Source organism: Argopecten irradians, unplaced genomic scaffold (assembly GCF_041381155.1).
Source record: "Argopecten irradians isolate NY unplaced genomic scaffold, Ai_NY scaffold_0439, whole genome shotgun sequence".
Lineage (NCBI taxonomy): Eukaryota > Metazoa > Mollusca > Bivalvia > Pectinida > Pectinidae > Argopecten > Argopecten irradians.
Window position 1 is genome coordinate 17,503 of NW_027187906.1, and position 8,751 is coordinate 26,253.

Genomic DNA, 8,751 nt, shown 5'->3' on the forward strand with positions numbered 1-8,751 from the left:
CCATTGCATTGATTTCATCATCAGTAAGCTTTTGTCCATATTGTATCGCAATAACAGAGATCACTTCTGTCCAATGGAACTCAGCCGCCGATGCAGTGATGAAGAAAGTGTATGGACCTAACTGCCTCAGTTTTGCAAGCATGTCGATTTGCATTTGCTGCCAATACTGGGGAGTTCCTCGCAAAGTCTTAAAGGTAGCAAATAGTTCATTATTTGATAACAATCCTCAAACAGTAGAGGGGTCCTTTAAATGGCGAACAGTTAAATCAACCTGATGTGTTTTTCTTTGTGTAATACTGATGCAATTTTGAGGCTGGTTTGATTCAAGCCAGTGTAAGGATTGAAATATATACTCTGTGCTTTCTGCGAACCTGCCGTCACAGTTCAACAATCTCTGATTAACAAAAGCTTTAGGAGATATCTTAACTGGATGCGCTGCATTAAATGTGTTTTCTCCAGTTGGGTACAGATGGGGAAATGCCATTTCTTCCCAGTTTGGTTGCTTGTACATAGATACAGGGCGCTGGCCCTCACCGGGAGCAAGATTCACAACATCACTCATTTGTACCGTAGGGCCCTCCTCCGGAAGTAAACAAGTCCGTGTATTGACAGACCGTTTTTGTTTTAGTTCTTGTTGGAACTCTTCAGGATTGTCTTAATTTCATCCTCACTGTCTGATAATGAATTTTCACAGTTTTTTGTACATGGCAGATGCTGATGAAGTGTTTTCCTTTCTGAGGATGCGAGCTCTTCATATGAAGTGACTGGCTCATGTAGTTCGGGTGAACTTTCGGATGGTGTAACAGCTTGCCATAGTTCCTTGTCACTTTCTTCACTTTCTGTACACCAATTTGAACTCACTGCAACATCTTTATATGCAGAATTGTTGGCAATCAAGAAATCCAGAGCTTTATTTACAAATGATGGGCGAATGTACTGTTGATGCACTGACGTTTTATCTGTAAGTCGTCTTTTCAAGGCAAGCATTATGATTTGTGATTCCGATACCACTCTGGGTAACATACTAGTCACCTTAGTCAAGTCTGAAGGTACAAGTACTACAGGACCATTTATGCCATGTTGGGCTCCTCTAGGTTTAGCAATAATTTTCATGAACGGTATGATGCGCGAAACTAGATGGTGTTCAAGAATGCTTAAAGAATTCAGTTCAGGTGGAATAGCAGTGAGTGTAAGGTTATTCACTTGACTCTGTGGAGGAACCTTTCCCTTCTGCAACGTTACATGACACTTTTTTCAAATCCAGTGTGTCAACTTCATTTCAGGTGAAGAAAACTGTTTCTTTATGGAGGTTTTCATCTTTTTGTATGTGTCAATGCAGAAATGAACAACATTTTCACGAAACATCCATCGACAACAGCATGCACATGCAAAAGTTGGGCCCTTTTTTATAGCTTCATTGAATGTTTGTAATATTTTCTGTATACCAGGAGTTAAATACACAGGGTTGCCAGCTTCTGGTGGATCAGAAATAGACTTGTTGAAATTTGTTCTCCTTGACAACGTTTTTCTTGTTTTGTCAATTTGTTTGTGTGTAGATACATCCTGATCCGATCTGTTTGTACGAGTTGATTTTTTCCTATTTTTATCTTTGTCTCTTTCATGTAACACATCTTGATCTGATCTGTTTGTACGAGTTGTCATCATTCTCATCCTATTTTTTGTTCTATCATGTAACACATCTTGATCTGATCTGTTTGTACGAGTTGATTTTTTCCTATTTTTATCTTTGTCTCTTTCATGTAACACATCTTGATCTGATCTGTTTGTACGAGTTGATTTTTTCCTATTTTTATCTTTGTCTCTAGCATGTAACACATCTTGATCTGATCTGTTTGTACGAGTTGTCATCATTCTCATCCTATTTTTTGTTCTATCATGTAACACATCTTGATCTGATCTGTTTGTACGAGTTGATTTTTCCTATTTTTATCTTTGTCTCTTTCATGTAACACATCTTGATCTGATCTGTTTGTACGAGTTGTCATCATTCTCATCCTATTTTTTGTTCTATCATGTAACACATCTTGATCTGATCGTGTTTGTACGAGTGATTTTTTCCTTTTTTTATCTTTGTCTCTATCATGTAACACATCTTGATCGGACCTGTTTGTACGAGTTGATTTTTTCCTATTTTTATCTTTGTCTCTATCATGTAACACATCTTGATCGGACCTGTTTGTACGAGTTGATTTTTTCCTTTTTTTATCTTTGTCTCTTTCATGTAACACATCTTGATCTGACCTATTAGTACGAGTTGATTTTTTCCTTTTTTTATCTTTGTCTCTATCATGTAACACTTCCTTTTCTGATCTGTTTGCTCGAGCAGATTGCTTTCTTTTCTTATCTTTGTCCCAATTCTCAAGTTGTTGTTTAGCTAAATGACTTGACCTCATTGTTGTAAGTTCCTTTTTAGGTCATCTGACCCGAAGGGTCAGGATGACCTATAGTCATCATGTTTCGTCCGTCGTCGTGCGCCGTCCGCCGTGCGCCGTGCGCCGTGCGCCGTGCCGTGCGCCGTCCGCCGTGCGTTAACTTTTCACATTTTGAACTTCTTCTCAAGTTTGACCAGTGGGATTGAGCTGAAACTTACCTGAAATGATCCTGAGATAGTCCCGACAAAGTGTTGTTATTTTTCGGGTCGATCCGAAATCCAAGATGGCCGCCACAGCCGCCATCTTGAAAACACATTTTGAACTTCTTCTCAAGTTCTACCGGTGCGATTTGGCTGAAACTTGCATGAAATGATCCTGACATGGTCCCGACAAAGTGTTGTTATTTTTCAGGTCGATCCGAAATCCAAGATGGCCGCCACAGGCGCCATCTTGAAAACACATTTTGAACTTCTTCTCAAGTTCTACCGGTGCGATTTGGCTGAAACTTGCATGAAATGATCCTGACATGGTCCCGACAAAGTGTTGTTATTTTTCGGGTCGATCCGAAATCCAAGATGGCCGCCACAGCCGCCATCTTGAAAACACATTTTAAACTTCTTCTCAAGTTCTACCGGTGCGATTTGGCTGAAACTTGCATGAAATGATCCTGACATGGTCCCGACAAAGTGTTGTTATTTTTCGGGTCGATCCGAAATCCAAGATGGCCGCCACAGGCGCCATCTTGAAAACACATTTTGAACTTTCTCAAGTTCTACTGGTGCGATTTGGCTGAAACTTGCATGAAATGATCCTGACATGGTCCCGACAAAGTGTTGTTATTTTTCGGGTCGATCCGAAATCCAAGATGGCCGCCACAGCCGCCATCTTGAAAACACATTTTGAACTTCTTCTCAAGTTCTACCGGTGCGATTTGGCTGAAACTTGCATGAAATGATCCTGACATGGTCCCGACAAAGTGTTGTTATTTTTCGGGTCGATCCGAAATCCAAGATGGCCGCCACAGCCGCCATCTTGAAAACACATTTTGAAATTATTCTCAAGTTCAACTCGTGCGATTTGGCTGAAACTTGCATGAAATGATCCTGACATGGTCCCGACAAAGTGTTGTTATTTTTCGGGTCAATCCGAAATCCAAGATGACCGGCACATCTGCCATATTGAAAACACATTTTGAACTTCTTCTCAAGTTTTACTGGTTCGATTTGGCTGAAACTTGCATGAAATGATCCTGACATGGTCCCGACAAAGTGTTGTTATTTTTCGGGTCGATCCGAAATCCAAGATGGCCGCCACAGCCGCCATCTTGAAAACACATTTTGAACTTCTTCTCAAGTTCTGCCTATGTGATTTGGCTGAAACTTGCCTGAGATGATCCTGACATGGATCGACAAAGTATTGTTACATCTCTGGTTGATCCCAAATTGAAGAAGGCTACTATGACACTATATCTAATTAATTTCCTACATGTTAAGGCCCTTGGGCCTCTTGTTTGAAATAAAATTTGTTGAAGGAAATGGAAAATGATCCTGACATGGTCCTGACAAAGTGACACCATATGAAATTAATTTTACTATTGCCAAGGTAGTCAGATGACCGTTAAGGCCCTTTGGGCCTCTTGTTATCTTTATTCATCATATTTTCAGCAGATACGTTCGCGCAAGACTGTTTATTAATGAAAGTATTTTGTCTCCTCAAGTTGGTTTTTTTTTTTTTGAAATATGAAATAATTTTTCATCTTTTCCTGGGACTGTTTCATGACATTGCCATAAATAGACTTTGAAATTGAAAGAACAGGAAGTGATGATGCAAAGAATCCTGCTAATATTCCTTCATGAAGATAGGTTCGTAGCCCGAGCTGATTTAGCACAAATGATGATGGCTGTACTCCTTGTAATATCATTATGGTATTACACACAGCAAAGCAGGCACAGTCTGCAGTAGAACCTTGATGTTGTGGAACAACATATTGAATCTGTTGAGTCGGGTTTTCCTGGAGAGTTCTGTAGGTGATAATGAGATGAGGTAAGATTTGGGCCAGTCTAGTAGAATTTGGAAGAGAGTCAAAAACGGTTATAAAACCAAGATTACTTTGCGAAGATTGACATAATGGCTATTGATGAAATGAACCTGAACGGCAAATTGATGAGGAGGCACTATGTCACTGTTTGGTAAAGATCTGTTGTCCTGGGACATGGCATGGAAGTATGAAGGCTTCAGGAGACCATTAGACTGGTCATATTGAACACGAAGAACAGAAGTTATGTAATCTAACATATTTATATCCACATATCCATCCAGAACATCACTTGGTTGAACATGGAGACCATGAAGTGGTTGTGTGTCCATAACAGATACAGCAGATGATGGCACCAAATCTAGTGAAGTAGGACTCGAGGCTGTCACTGTCGAGGTACTGGCAGAAACCTAGAAAAGTAATAACAAGACTTATTCAGCTTTAGGCATGTAGTAAAAATATTCAATTAGAAAGGTCTGAAGACTTTATCTGCTTTTTACGGACAAAAATAATTTCACTCTGAGTCTTCATAATATTTAATACTCACTGGTAAATTTGAAGATGTTGACAAGGTCTCCATGAAAGCTGGGTCCACGTCCCGAGACTGGGTGCACTGGTCTCTTGCGGATGCACACCACTTTTGGGGGTGTGATGTGCGTCCGCGTGATATCAGTGTAGCTGAAGGCTTTCACAGTAGCTCCAATTTGAGCCAACCTGTTTGCCGTGGGTTGCATCTCGTATCCGGGGGAAGAAGGTCCTGGTGGTTGAATAGGTTTTGCTCTTTTTTTCTTCCTTTTTTTACTGCTACACACTACTTTGGCTTCAGACTCCGGTTAGACGAGAGGTAATATGGGCCCTGTATTATCAATCGGCTGGTCATGCCGAGCCCTTGGTTCGTAGATCTCCAAGAAGGCGGTGGCTTAGGGTCAATCGTGAGTTTAATTTGGATTGTCTTGATTCTGATCGATCTTGCAGGTGTACAATCTTGCGAGCGTGCTGTCGCAAGCTTGATTTGAATTATGTTTGTTCGAAATATTCTTCCGAGTATACTATCTGTGTAACCCTGACACTTTGACATTGGATATCCATGTCATCATGAGTGTCCCCCTGTTGGGCTCCGAGGTGGGGTGGGGGCACAGCTAGCGAATTGTAATTAACTCTAAAAGATGGCTTCCAAAAACAAACAAAATGAACTACAACCAAAATCTCCCCAAAAAGAATCAACCACAAATCAACAAACAAAAAGCGGTACAACAAACACATTCCCACAGTTTCTGGTCATGTCCTCTACACAGAGTGGCAAGACCACTGCAGGTTTATCACCCTTAATATTGCGAAAGGGCATCAAAGGCATTGCTGGAGATGTCAAATCTGTCAAGCCTTTGGGATCGGGTGATCTCCTAATAGAGGTTTTCCGCAAGCAACAAGCGGAGAACCTCCTTGGAACCAACAATTTTGCCGGCCTCAGTGTGTGTAAAACCAACCACACTCATCATTGAATTGCAGCAAGGGGGTAATCAGGTGCCCAGCCTTGCGCAATGACAATGAGGCTGACATACTGTCATACTTCCAAGAGGAGAACATTCCGGTCTCTCATGTTAAACGCATCATGACGAGAAAAAGTGGGAGCTTGGTCCCAACACACACTTTTATCTTAACATTCGCTACACCAACATTACCACAGAGCGTAACTGTTGGATACCAACGTTACAATGTCACTGTCTACATCCCTAATCCATTGAGGTGCCGTAACTGCCAGAGGTACGGCCATCATGAGAGCAATTGTAGACGGAAAATGGTATGTCAGTACTGTGGCCGTGAAGGTCACGACGAAAAAGACGAATGTGACATTGTCAACCGTCACTGCGTCAATTGCGGGGGTGACCATGCTGCGTCTGCTCGCACCTGTCCTGCCTGGACTCGGGAGAGGGAGATATTACGGGTCAAATATACCCAAGGTGTCTCTTTCCCCGAGGCTAGGAGGATAGTCGAGCGTTCAGACCTGAATGTGGCAACCTATGCTCAGATCACCCGCGCAAAAACGCCTGTTGACAGTGTCACCGTCAAACATGCGTCGGTCCAGGCCTTGGTTGACAAGCCTAACTGGGACAATGATGTCCCAGATATGGCTGATGCTAAGGCCTGTAAAGTAATCATTGGGGACCCGAACAGGTTCAAGTCGGGTCCATCTAAACCACAACAAAATCCACCTGCTGGGCCACCTGGAGCTAAAACGCCAATCCCACCGGCGTCTCCAGGACTTACACAACACCAAATTCAAACACCGAACATCAGAAAAAAAGTTACCGCCGCTCGTCATAGACGTGCTACATCTTCACCGTCTATTGACGTTAAAAAACTCCCTGATAAAGCAAAGCGTCCAGCAAATACACCACCGCAGGAGCAACGCCAGACAAAAACCACCAAGGTAAAGCTGGCGAGGCTCCCTGCACTAAACAACAAACCCAGTAAGGGATCAGATGACCCTATCCTTGGACGGAACATCTATGATGTTCTATCGGACGACAGCGAGTTTGGTGACAATACATTTATCGCCACCAAACAACCTGCTTCGAGCAGTCCTGTCGGTCCGACAAACTATCCTCAAGGATCAACATAGAGACAAACACTATCATACAATGGAACATACACGGATTTAAAGCGAACATAGAAGAATTAAAACATCTTATACAAACAAAAAACCCATCCATATTCTGCCTTCAAGAAATAATGCTGAAAGACACCATCAATCTCCGACAATTTACACTATACACCAAAACTCCAACAACAGGTGGCCGCCCATCAGGTGGTGTGGCGGTGGCGGTGCATAAAAACGTTCCTCACAGACACATTCAGCTAAATACCACCTTACAAGCTGTTGCTGTAAGCGCAACTCTTCACCGAAAAATAACAGTCTGTTTCTTTATATTTACCCCCAAATACTCCATTTAGTTGTGATGAACTGAGTAACATCGTATCACAACTACCAGTGCCATATATTATCATGGGTGACTTTAACGGTCATAATAGCCTCTGGGGCTCCCCAGGCACTGACGATAGAGGTAGACGTATCGAAGATTTTTAGCTCACCTGGCCCGAAGGGCCGGTGAGCTTATGCCATGGCGCGGCGTCCGTCGTCCGTCGTCCGTCCGTCCGTCCGTCCGTCTGTCTGTCCGTCAACATTTCCTTTAAATCGCTACTAGTCAGAGTTCTGCATGGATTGTGACCAAATTTGGCCACAAACATCCTTGGGGGAAGGGGAACAGAACTTGTATAAATTTTGGCTCTGAGCCCCTGGGGGCAGGAGGGGCGGGGCCCAATAGGGGAAATAAAGGTAAATCCTATAAATCGCTACTAGTCATAGAGTTCTGCATGGATTGTAACCAAATTTGGCCACAAGCATCCTTGGGGAAAGGGAACAGAACTTGTATAAATTTTGGCTCTGAGCCCCCGGAGGCAGGAGGGGCGGGGCCCAATAGGGGAAATAAAGGTAAATCCTATAAATCGCTACTTGTCCTAGAGTTCTGCATGGATTGTGACCAAATTTGGCCACAAACATCCTTTGGAGAAGGGGAACAGAACTTGTATAAATTTTGGCTCTGACCCCCGGGGGCAGGAGGGGCGGGGCCCAATAGGGGAAATAAAGGTAAATCCTATAAATCGCTACTTGTCCTAGAGTTCTGCATGGATTGTAACCAAATTTAGCCACAAACATCCTTGGGGGAAGGGGAACAGAACTTGTATAAATTTTGGCTCTGAGCCCCTGGGGGCAGGAGGGGCGGGGCCCAATAGGGGAAATAAAGGTAAATCCTATAAATCGCTACTTGTCATAGAGTTCTGCATGGATTGTAACCAAATTTGGCCACAAGCATCCTTGGGGGAAGGGGAACAGAACTTGTATAAATTTTGGCTCTGAGCCCCCGGGGGCAGGAGGGGCGGGGCCCAATAGGGGAAATAAAGGTAAATCCTATAAATCGCTACTTGTCCTAGAGTTCTGCATGGATTGTGACCAAATTTGGCCACAAACATCCTTGGGAGAAGGGGAACAGAACTTGTATAAATTTTGGCTCTGACCCCCTGGGGGCAGGAGGGGCGGGGGCCCAATAGGGGAAATAAAGGTAAATCCTATAAATCGCTACTAGTCATAGAGTTCTGCATGGATTATAACCAAATTTGGCCACAAACATCCTTGGGGGAAGGGGAACAGAGCTTGTATAAATTTTGGCTCTGACCCCCAGGGGGCAGGAATGGTGGGGCCCAATAGGGGAATTAGAGGTAAATATTCAAATTTCTTCAGAAAATAAACAATGAACCTGTATCCAG